The 12,978-nt window shown below is 38.7% G+C and overlaps 1 long non-coding RNA gene across 1 annotated transcript; it reads right to left on the bottom strand.

Annotated features, from left to right (window-relative positions):
- Positions 1-7,061: 7,061 nt before the first annotated feature.
- Positions 7,062-8,936, bottom strand: LOC148011507 (uncharacterized). The gene is made up of 3 exons (XR_015689402.1): positions 7,537-8,936; positions 7,274-7,423; positions 7,062-7,178 (listed from the first exon to the last, which is right to left on the bottom strand). It is a non-coding gene; the product is annotated as an uncharacterized LOC148011507 (long non-coding RNA).
- Between the last annotated feature and the right edge of the window lie 4,042 nt (positions 8,937-12,978).

Genomic DNA, 12,978 nt, shown 5'->3' with positions numbered 1-12,978 from the left:
CAAATAGACGCGAATATAGACGCATTTTCATATGCGTAATTATTTAACCACTTGAAATTGGACTTAATATAATTAAAAAACTAAAGTTAATCATTATTTTTACATTACTCTCTAATGAATGGTAGCTCATGCCGTAATTAGTGGCAAGCGACACAAACCTTATTATACAATTAGTAGCAAGCGTTGCCTGTATCTCGTAAATTTTCTACTTGAAAATGATTAAAAATACTTCATTTTTATTATGAAAAATTCAATTTAGCTTTAAACTTGACTATTGATTCTTGAGTATGCACATGTGCGCATGATATTTTCCATAGAATTAAGAATACACATTGAATCATTAAGCGAATTAAGTATGTTACAGTGAATGATCCATCTCATCTTTAATGAGATCAGCCCTTGCTAAACTATGTACTTCTAGGTCTATGTTACCAAGGGGTAATGAAACAAATAAGTCTATCCCACTATCAGATGGGTTACTATATTGCTCAATAACTTCATCATCATCAACCACATTATTGTCCTCTTCTATGTTTCCTTGAACATCCTCGCGAGGTTCATCTTGTACTATATCACGCATATCATCCATTATGGTGTCATCATGTATATCATCATTAATTGTTGGATTGTCATCTGCTATCTCTATATCGATAATATTACCATATATTGGTTTTGAACGATTAGATATAGGGATGACATACCACCATCAGTTATTGTTTACCATTGGATGATACACAAATTGTATTTCAAAAATAAAAGCAAGAAACTTAAATACTTATTATATTGTGTATATGTATCACATGTATACATATAAAAAATTTAGCTTTTACAAATATACTTGCTCACATTATTGAGGTAGTACTAATGTGCCATTCTTGTTTTGGTGAAATTTTATAAAGTCAATGATTACAAAACCACTTGGATGACGTCTGATTGTGCAATGCTCACCATTTGTTACCACTTCTTTAAACCACTTCACATTCAGTACATATATAAAGAATCGTCTGAAGCCAAGCTTCAGAATATCTTGGATCAAGCCACAATAACCTTCCATGGTACCATTGGCATCCTCGAAGTGAGCAAGGACACCACAATCTTGGGTATTTCTCTTTTTATCTATACGTTGAGTTCGAAGATGTTTACCCTCACACCAAATATCATTGAATAATGTGCACTAGTAGTAAAAGATTAAGATCAAACATGTCAATTTATTATATAAAATATAACTAGAAACAAATTAATTGATAGTATGTCACACCTTTGATAAGCAACCTTGTGCATATTCCCACTCTTCGTGAGATGTATTAATTTCCTCTTTTTCCATTCTCAACATTTCCTCATGTAACCAATCTGTATCAATATGACATGGGAGCGCATTTAGATGATCTGGAAATGAGACATTACATCCATATCTGGTGCGAAATTCTTGTCTTTTTCTTTTTCTTCTTGCCATTTCTTCATTATATAGTGTCACCCATTTGCTCATTACATCACTATTGAGCACACAAAAACTATTTAACTTACGAAGTTCTTCTTTTGTTAGCACTTTACTCATTCCTTTTCCTTGAGATATTATAGAGGTCATCCTCAAGTCTTCATCGTCTTTCCATAGTCGTGGTTGAGAGGAGTCCACTTCAGCAAGATATTTAGAGATATAAACAAGGGATGATTGCACTAACCAACCCTCGGCCATGCTTCCCTCAGGCCGTGCTTTTTGCCTCACAAAATCTTTCAAGGTTTTCATGAAGCGCTCAAGAAAAAACATCCACCTTGCATGAACTGCCCCACAAAGTGTGATCCCATCAATCAAAATCAAATGTACGAGTAAATGTAATTGAGTAGTCAAAATGGACCGAGGAAAAATTTCCTCCACCAAACAAACCACCTCAATAGATAACACTCGAGCATCTTGCAATGTGTTTGGATCAATTTCCTTTGAGCTCACGTATCTGTCAGGATATTTTTGACAATTGTTTATTTTTGTGTAGACATTCAAAGATATATAATGAAAAAATACAATGTGTACACACCTCACAAGCTCCCATCTTGTAAATGATACCACGTACATCTTTGGATACACAATGGGATATGCTAGTAGGAAGTACGAATTGTATGTAAACAATATTCATAGATCAAATGATTAGTTGAGGAAAAAGTCATCATACCCCAAAGTTTACACATAGTTACTCCACTAATTACTATATTCATGGTTAGAGATACCCTTGAATCATTTTGTGCCAATCGTGGGACTTCAAACCAGATAGTTGCTCCACACCTCTTTTCTTTTTCTTTATGAAGGCTCCCTTGAGACATCTCATACATCCTGTGGGTGTTCGAAAGCTACATATTTGTTCCTTCACTATTTTTTCCTTGTTCTTTGACAACATCCAAGGTGCATGGGGTAGCTCAATCTTTCCTTTGGGTCCAATGCGTGGCGAGGGGCTCATCTCATTCGACCAATGTTACGTAAATCCTCCTTTACATTGACTGAATCATGAGCCCCTATCAAGTGATCCCATAATGTAGATACAATATTTTTGAATATGTGCATGGGGTCCAATAGGTGATTGATCTTGAGTTCAGTCCAATACGAAAGACGAAAAAATATAGAGAACCTAACAAACAAAAAATATATTATGTAAACAAATCATCGTGCTAAATACTTTAAAGTCAACCGAGAGAAATGCACTTCTTGCCGACTCATGCCAAGTGGAGGGTGGCTGTCGGCATTAATCCATCTCTCCTTCCAATCTCGAATGGTTAGAGATTGTGGAGTCATTCCATTAGTAGAGAGAACATATTTGGGACAGTCAATGGAAAGAAATCGATGATGATTGGCATAGATAACCTTCTTTAAACGCGCCGGCCTAGAGGAAACTAGAGAGGGACTGCAAATAGGACATGCATGATATCCTGATGTAGTTAAACCTGAACAAACAAGTGAATTAATAATATGCAATTGATTCAAGTCTTGAATTTTAAATATAGAGTTATATACATGTACCTGAACACTCTCAATATCTTGAAAAGTCATGCATGGTCCACAACAACATGGCCTTCAATGTGAAATCTCTAGAGGATGCAGATGCGCTTGTATCTTGTACCTCAATACCTTCCCATAACATTCGAACTCTTCATCAAATGCTCTAAGTAAATGTCCATGTTTTTTACCTTGTGCTTTCCAGGAATCATAAGGGACAACATTACATGTCCCTTTTTAATTGCCATGGATGGAGGAATATTATAGTTCACCAATACCACTGGCCATACACTGTATGATGTGCTTTTGATGCCAAATGGATTGATTCCATCCATACCTAAACCAAATCTCAAATTTCTTGGCTCTTCTTTGAAAACAGGCCACAAATTATATGTATGTTGCCATGCCGATGTGTCTGCAGGGATCCTCTATTTTCCATCACTTGAACGATGGCTAGCATGCCATGACATGAGCTTTCCAATAAACTTACACTTGAACATAAGTTGAATATGTGGAACAATAAAAAAATGTCGCAAATCCTTACGAGGCACATCCATTGACTTCATCTCCACTTCGTATCTTGATTCGCCACAAACATGACACTCTCGTGTGAACTCATGAATCCCACAAAATAAGACACAATCATTGACACATGCATGGATCTTGACATAATCGAGGCCTCCCAGAGATGTCAAGTAATGTCTTGCTTGCTCTCTCTTAGTTGGCAATTTGTTTCCTTTTGGAAGCATTTGTGATAATAACCTACATATATTTTTAAAAGTGAGTTAAAAAACCACCAACATATATTTGTGTCTAATTTCAAAATAGAACAACTAATATTATGATTCATAAGCCAAACTAAATTGATACCTACTTCAATAATGCATTCAAAGTGACATTACTCCATCCATAAATTGTTTGCAAGTTAAGTATCTCGAGGGACGCACGAAAAACGGAGTACGTACAACCTTCATACAACGGAGTAGATGACGCTACCTATAGTGGGTTATCTGGCTTCGTAGAGTGACCTTCTCCCTGAATTGATTGTGAAAATAGATTGTGTACCATGTTGTCCAAAATCTCATCCTCTACAACTTGATGGGGTATTTCATGAGGGCTACTATCATGGTCGTCAGTCTCCACTCTTCTTGAAGACTCTGCCTCCTTGCATCGACGTTTTGAAGCCTCTCGATGCCTAGGAGGGAGCATCTGAGGCTGTAGCACCACATCCTGCTCAACCACAAAAGGGAGTTTCATGTACATTGATATATATTGAGTAACATAGACTAGCAATCTTAGTGTTAAAAACAATGAATACCGGTGATTTTTCTTGGTCCCATTCTCCATATATACTGAGATGTGACATTGCAACTCGACATGCTCAAAAAATACACCCTCGACAATGATCACACATGCATTTAATTTTTCATCGTAGCCATGCATCTTGATTATGAAGATGTAATGTTTCATCCTTACTTGAGGATGTGCTTGTTGACTCATCAGCATGCACTGCACTAGGTGATGACCACGACATGATTAAACCTAATTCATGACAACATAAAATTTGTTATTAATATGTTTACATAAAAACTTCAAGGCATATTAGTTATTCTAAGATCTCAATTTTAAATACACAAAACTTATCATAAATACATAAAAACTTATGATAAGAACTTACTTTCAAAACTTATCTTAAAAATAAAAACTCATGATAAAAGCTAAATGCGTATCTATACCTACATTTACCTACGTGTCAAAATCTGTGTCTATTTGCGCATCTAAATTCGCGTCTATAAGCGCATTTACGTAAATGTAGATGCGCATATACACGTGAAAATAGACGCAAAAGTCAAAATTCAAAAGATACTTGAATCATTTATTTTCAAACTACGCCTTTCCTTTCCTGCATTTTTTACGCGTTCTAAAGCTCAAGTTTAGCCGACATGCAGTCTACCTCCACTAGTCTCTTCATGCCTCACCTCCTCATAACTCACATTTTCTTTCACTTCAAAGAGACAAGAGGGGAAAGAAGAAAGTCAAGGAGAGGAAGAAAGAGAGAACAAAAGAGAGGAGAACAAGAGGAAGAAGAAGCAAAGAGAGGAGACAACAAGCAACAAGCATCAAGGGAAAGTAACTCACCAAGGAGAGGAGAAGGAGAAGGAAGCAGCGCCACCACCCATCCACACCAAAGACCCAAGGTGAGTCCTCTCTCTCTCTCTCTCTCTCTCTCTCTCTCTCTCTCTCTCTCTCTCTCTCTGTGTATTAGGATCTATGATTAAACTTCTTATGGCACAAATAAATCATGGATGGCGGTTGTCGAATTGAAAGATGTCGACTGAGCACGTTTGATAGTGCATGTAGATTTCAGTACAGACGCAGACATAGACACGCAGCTATGTTTGCGGTCATCGCGTTTGTAGTTGCGTCTCCCAGCGCATATATTCTGCCTCTCAGACGTGAGAATACATGCGCTCTGCCCGGAAGCTTTGACTTCAGAGTCACATCTCCAGGTGCGTGTATTCTACATCTCAAACACGAGAATACATGCGCTTTGCCCAGAAGCTTTGACTTTAGAGTCGCATCTCCAGGCGCGTGTATTTTGCATTCCAGACGCGAGAATACACGCGCTTTGCCCAGAAGCTTTGACTTTAGAGTCGCATCTCCAGGCACGTGTATTTTGCATTCCAGACGCGAGAATACACACACTCTGCCCAGAAGCTTTGACTTCAGAATCACGTCTGAGAGTGCGTCTATGCTGTATCTTAGACGCAGATATACATGCGCTCTGACCAAAGGGTTTGACCTCAAGAAAGCGTCTGAGAGCGCGTCTATTCTGCATCTCAGACGCGATGATACACGTGCCAGCAAGCTCTGATAAAAAACAATTTTTTATTTTTAAAATTGTACAAATTTATCTTATTCCAGTGTTTTGTTTGCAGATGTCGCATCGTGGTTCATCTAGCAATGACCCAGATTTGGATCACATGAATAATACATTGGGCTTGTTCGGCAGAGGGGTCAATGCTTTTTTTGAAGGTAGAGTCTGTAAGTATATTTTGATTTCTAGTTTTTTAAAATTTATATTTCTTTCAATTCTTTATATAATTTATTCTAATACATTGTGTCTCATAATTGTTTGTATATAACATAATTGTTTTGCAAACTACTATCGTTGGTAGGATACCTACTCCTAGAGAGGTAGGTTACCATCGAGGCCATAACCGCGCAGCCACATGGCTTCACTTCTATAAGGAGGGTCTCATCACTAAGGAGCAATACAACCGGGCTATGAGGATTCGACAGCCAGAGGAGGTATGTTTTTCTTACTTTCCTATTAAAATTATAGCTAATTATAACTTTTTCTTTGCAATTGTACATAAGCAACCTTGATCTTTTGTGTGTGTAGGCGAACCCCGATGTGGAGCATAGCGAGGAGGGGGATAGCGACGCTAGTACACTACAACAAAAAGGCCTCAGATGCACTTTTAGACGTGATTTTTGAATATAGAGAAAATCTTACGGGCGCGTTTATCCGCCTGTCTATTTGCGCATCTACCATTTCGCGTCTATAATCGCATGTATCAACGAATTTACATGCAAAAATAGACGCGTAATAAACGCACATATACATGTGCATATAGACACACTAGTAGACAAGCTTTTACAAGTACTGATAAACGCAAACGAAAAATAAAAATCTAATTTTAAAAAAATATATTTAATTTCTTTTTTAAATTTGAATTATGAAGCGTGTGTATAAGTGCGTGTAATCTGCACTGTAGACGCATGTATAAACGCGGATTTTTTGCAATTTAGACGCGCGGATAAACGCGCAAAACAAAACTAGGAAAAAAAATCGGAGAGCATGTGCTCTCTGGTTTTTTTTTCCCCTCCCATACATCATATTGTGTATTTGGGAAAAAGACAATGTATCTTACGAGCACGAGAATTGAAAATAAAAGTCCATGTATTCATTATAGATCAAAAGCATTTACATGGGAAGTTTAAGTGCTTGCGACCTAAAGCGTGGCCGCAAGCAGTAGGCTCAAAGATGAATCATACATATACAAGAAAACAAGGCCTCATGAGGAGGTATGGTACTCCTCTACAAATCTGAAGAAGAAACATCTTTGCTAGTACCACCATGGCTACTAGCGTCGCTATCCCCCTCCTCGTTATGCTCCACATTCGGGTTCGTCTACACACACAAAAGATCAAGGTTGCTTACGTAGACATGGTGGAGAAAAAGTTATAATTAGCTATGCTTTTAATAGAAAAGTAAGAAAAACATACCTCGTCTGGCTGTCGAATCCTCATGGCCCGGTTATATTGGTCCTCAGTGATGAGACTCTCCTCATAGAAGTGAAGCCATGTGGCTGCGCGGTTATGGCATCGATGGTAATCTACCTCTCTAGGAGTAGGTATCCTACCAACGATAGTAGTCTGCAAAACAATTATGATATATACAAACAATTATGAGTCACAATATATTAGAAGAAATTATATAAAGAATTGAAAGAAATATAAATTTTAAAAAACTAGAAATCAAAATATACTTGCAAAATCTGCCTCCCACGACTCTCTGTCGCCCGATCCGTAATGCGACAATCCCATGGTTTCCATTTGGATCCATCGCGCCTCTACGTGCTGGCGACTCTTCACTTTCTCTGCTGCTTTCTTCTTGGCTTTCTTCCACTCTATGTGGTGGCACATAGGTGGTTGGCTATAGGCTCCACGTCCCTCCTCCTGCCTCCGCAATGAGTCCTTGGCCCGTGTCATGAGGTGGGATCTTTTGTTGTGAAGCACATCCCTCACTTTTGTGCATCCCCAATCATCCGAGAATTGTTGACCCTCAAGATTTGGGTACCTCCTATGGAGTGCCCTCAATACCTCCTACCACAAGCCGTTGTTCTGATTTTTGAAGGCAATGAAACAATCTTTATACGTCGCATGCACGACGCTCCTCATGTATGCCATTACATCCCCTCCTTTATCATCATGAAAGATACCACCAGCATCTGTAACTCTATAATACTGGCGTACAACCTCCTCTACGTGATCTACTGGTGAGGTTGATCGCTTGCCACCTCCTAGGCACCCCCCACACAAGCCTCGTCCTCCCCCTCGACTCTCCCTCCTCCCTCTCTATCGACTACCCTTTGCCTCGATGGATGCACGAGCTTCTGTAGATGCTTGTGCTTCAGCCGATGCACATACAGGTGCTGAACGTGGAGTACCTGCATGTGGAGTTTGGGAAGTAGTGCCAGCCAAAGACATCAGAGGAGTTCTAGACATGACACTGAGCACCTCGTCCACTATGGGAGCGGCCAAGGTGTCTGGTCATCTCTCCCATGAAGTCTTCCCTACTAGGAAAACCTCCAAAAATGCATTGACCCCCCTACCAAACGAGGCCAATGTATCATTCATGCGATCTAAATCCGGGTCATTGCTAGATGAACCAGGATACGACATCTGCAAAAAAAACACAAGAAAAAGACAAATTTATTTGCATACAAAAAATCATATATTACCTACATTTTCAAAGAGCTTTCTTTAGACATTGAGCATAAAACTTAAGCGCTAATGCTTCTCATAAACAATAAAAATGATAAACACAAACATGGGATTGGTCACATTCATCATTGCAAAAATATATTGCTTACTATTAGAGCTGGGAGACCTGGTGCGTGTATCCCCGCGTCTAAATTGCAGGTTGGACGCGCCCTCAGACGCGCTCCCAAAGTCAACCTTCTGTCCAGCGCGTCTATATTCGCATCTAAGATGCAACACTGACGCACTGTAAGACGCAAATTCCAGGTCAATCTGCGCGTGCGTGTATCCTCGTGTGTAGATTGACTTGCACGCGCGCCAGCACACGTGCTATAAGACGCGCCCTCAGACGTAATGAGAGGAAACATTTTTTTGCGTCTATATCTGCGTCTACATTGAAATATAGATGTGCTCGGTCGGGTGATTTTAGCCCGACGACCACCATTGATGATTTACAAAATGCAATACATAATGGAATCACAAATCCTAAATATACAGACAGAGCACAGAGAGAGAGAGAGAGAGAGAGAGAGAGAGAGAGACAGACTCACCTTGGGTGTTTGGTGTGGCAGGTGGTGGTGCTTCTTCCTCTCCTTGGTAAGTTACCCTCCCTTGATGCTTGCTTGCTTACTTACTGCTTCTTCTTGTTCTCCTCTCTCTTATTCTCTCTTTCTTCCTCTCCTTGGCTTTCCTTTTTCCCTTCTTGTGTGTTTGAAATGAAAGAAAAGGTGAGTCATGAGGAGGTGAGACATAAAGAGACTAGGTGAGGCATGAAGAGACTGCATGTTGGCTAAACTCAAGCTTTAGAACCGCAAAAAATGTAGGAAAGGAAAGGCGCAGTTTGAAAAGAAATGATTTAAGTATGGTTTGAATTTTAACGTGTGCATCTATTTTTGCATGCATATGCGCGTCTATTGTTCAGATAGACGCGAATATAGACGTGGAAATAGACGCTAATGTAGACGCATATGTAAACGCGAATATAGACGCACATTTAGGCTTTATCATAAATTTTTATTTTTAAGATAAGTTTTCATAGTGAATTCTTATCATAAGTTTTAATGTATTTATGATGATTTTTGTGTATTTAAAATTGAGATCTTATGTAAACATATGAATGACAAATATTTTAATTTGATGTTGTCATGAATTAGGTTTAATCATGTCGTCGTCATCACCTAGTACGGTGCATGCTGATGAGTCAATGTCCACATCCTCAAGTGAGGATGAAACATTGCGTCTTCATAATCGAGATGCATGGCTACGACAAAAAATTAAATGCATGTGTGATCGTTGTCGAGGGTGTATTTTTCGAGCACGTCGAATTGCAATGTCACACCTCAGCTTGTATGGAGAATGGGACCGAGAAAAATCACTGGTATTCTTTTTTTTTTAAACCACTAAGATTGCTAGTCTATGTTACGGGAATTATATGTCAACGTACATGAAACTCCCTTTTGTGGTTGAGCAAGATGCGGTGCCACATCCTTAGATGCTTCCTCCCGAGCGTCGAGAGGCTGCAAAACATTGACGCGAGGAGGCAGAGTCTTCAAGAAGAGTAGAGACTAACAACCATGATAGTAACCGTCATGAAATGCCCCATCAAGTCGTAGAGGATGAAATTTTGGACAACATGGTACACCATCTATTTTCGCAACTGGTTTAGGGAGAAGGTCACTCTACGAAGCCAGATGATCCACTATATGTAGCATCATCTACTCCGTTGTATGAAGGTTGTACATACTCCGTTCTTCGTGCATCCCTCGAGATACTTAACTTGCAAACAATTTATGAATGGAGTAATGTCAATTTGGATGCGTTATTGAAGTAGGTATCAATTTAGTTTGGCTTATGAATCATAATATTAATTGTTCTATTTTGAAATCAGACAGAAATATATGATGTTGGTGGTTTTTTAACTCACTTTTGAAAATATATGTAGGTTATTATCACAAATGCTTCCAAAAGGAAACAAATTGCCAACTAAGAGAGAGCAAGCAAGACATTACTTGACATCTCTGGAAGGCCTTGATTATGTCAAGATCCATGCATGTGTCAATGATTGTGTCTAATTTCGTGGGATTCATGAGTTCGCACAAGAGTGTCTTGTTTGTGGCGAATCAAGATACGAAGTGGAGATGAAGTCAAAGGATGTGTCTCGTAAGGTTTTGCGACATTTTCTGATTGTTCCACGTATAAAACTTATGTTCAAGTGCAAGTCTATTGGAAAGCTCATGTCATGGCATGCTAGTCATCGTTTAAGTGATGGAAAATGGAGGATCCTTGCAGACACACTGGCATGGCAACATATAGATAATTTGTGGCCCGTTTTCAAAGAAGAGCCAAGAAATTTGAGATTTGGTTTAGGTATGGATGGAATCAATCCATTTGGCATCAAAAGCACATCATAAGTGTATGGCCAGTGGTATTGGTGAACTATAATATTTCTCCATCCATGGCAATTAAAAAGGGACATGTAATGTTGTCCCTTATGATTCGTGGAAAGCACAAGGTAAAAAACATGGACATTTACTTAGAGCCTTTGATTGAAGAGTTAGAAATGTTATGGGAAGGTATTGAGGTGCAAGATACAAGTGCATCTGCATCCTCTAGAGATTTCACATTGAAGGCCATGTTGTTGTGGACCATGCATGACTTTCCAGGATACGGAGAGTGTTCAGGTATATGTATATAACTCTATATTTGAAATTCAATACTTGAATCAATTGTATTTTATTAATTCACTTGTTTTTTCAGGTTTAACCATGTCAGAATATCATGCATGTCCTATTTGCGGTCCCTCTCTAGTTTCCTCTAGGCCGGCACGTTTAAAGAAGGTTATCTATGACAATCATCATCGATTTCTTCCTATTGACCATTCCAAATATGTTCTCCCTACTAATGGAATGACTCCACAATCTCTAACCATTCGAGATTGGAAGGAGAGATTAATTAATGTTAACAGCCACCCTCCACTCGGCATGAGTCGGTAAGAAGTGCATTTCTCTCGATTGAGTTTAAAGCATTTAGCATGATGAATTGTTTACATAATATATTGTTTGTTTGTTAGGTTCCCTATATTTTTTCGTATTCCGTACTAGACTGAACTCAAGATCAATCACCTGTTGGACCCCATGCACATATTCAAAAATGTTGTATCTACATTATGGGATCACTTGATAGGGGCTCGTGATTTACGTAACATTGGTTACATGAGACGAACCTGCCCATGCATTGGGACCTAGAGGAAAGATTGAGCTACCCCATGCACCTTGGATATTGTCAAAGAACGAGGAAAAAATAGTGAAGAAACAAATTTTTAGCTTTTGAACACCCACAGGATGTATGAGATGTCTCAAGGGAGCCTTCATAAATAAAAAGAAAAGAGGTCTGGAGCAACTATCTGGTTTGAAGTCCCACTATTGGCACAAAATGATTCAAGTAAGGGTATCTCTAACCATGAATATAGTAATTAGTGGAGTAACTATGAGTAAACTTTGGGGTATGATGACTTTTTCCTCAACTAATCATTTGATCTATGAATATTGTTTACATTCAGTTCGTACTTCCTACTAGCATATCCCATTGTGTATCCAAAGATGTACGTGATATCATTTACAAGATGGGAGAGCTTGTGAGGTGTGTACACATTGTATTTTTTCATTATATATCTTTGAATTTCTACACAAAAAATAATAATTCTCAAATACATCTTGACAGATACATGAGCTCGAAGGAAATTGATCCAAACACATTGCAAGATGCTCGAGTATTATTTGTTGAGGTGGTTTGTTTGGTGGAGGAAATTTTTCCTCGATCCATTTTGACTACTCAATTACATTTACTCATACATTTGATTGATGAGATCGCACTTTGTGGGGCAGTTCATGTAAGGTGTATGTTTTTTCTTGAGCGCTTCATGAAAACCTTGAAAGATTTTGTGAGGAAAAAAGCACGGCCTGAGGGAATCACGGCTGAGGGTTGGCGAGTGCAATCATCCCTTGTTTATATCTCTGAATATCTTGCTGAAGTGGATCCCTCTCAACCAGGACTATGGAAAGATGATGAAGACTTGAGGATGACCTCTATAGTACCTCAAGGAAAAGGAATGAGTAAAGTGCTAACAAAAGAAGAACTTCGTAAGTTAAATAGTTTTTGTGTGCTCAATAGTGATGTAATGAGCAAATGGGTGACACTATATAATGAAGCAAGGGCAAGAAGAAAAAGTGAAAGATAAGAATTTTGCACTAGATATGGACGTAATGTCTCATTTCCAAATCATCTAAATGCGCTCCCACGTCATATTGATATAGATTGGTTACATGAGGAAATGGAGAGAATGGAAAAAGAGGAGGAAATTAATATATCTCAAGAAGAGTGGGAATACGCACGAGGTTGCTTATCAAAGGTGAGACATACTATCAATTAATTTGTTTCTATAAGTTTTA

This window comes from Lygodium microphyllum, chromosome 28 (genome assembly GCF_053477565.2).
Source record: "Lygodium microphyllum isolate KBCC chromosome 28, Lygodium_microphyllum_v1.1.10, whole genome shotgun sequence".
NCBI lineage: Eukaryota > Viridiplantae > Streptophyta > Polypodiopsida > Schizaeales > Lygodiaceae > Lygodium > Lygodium microphyllum.
The sequence above is the reverse complement of the archived record's forward strand: the minus strand, read 5'-3'. Positions and strand labels throughout refer to the sequence as shown.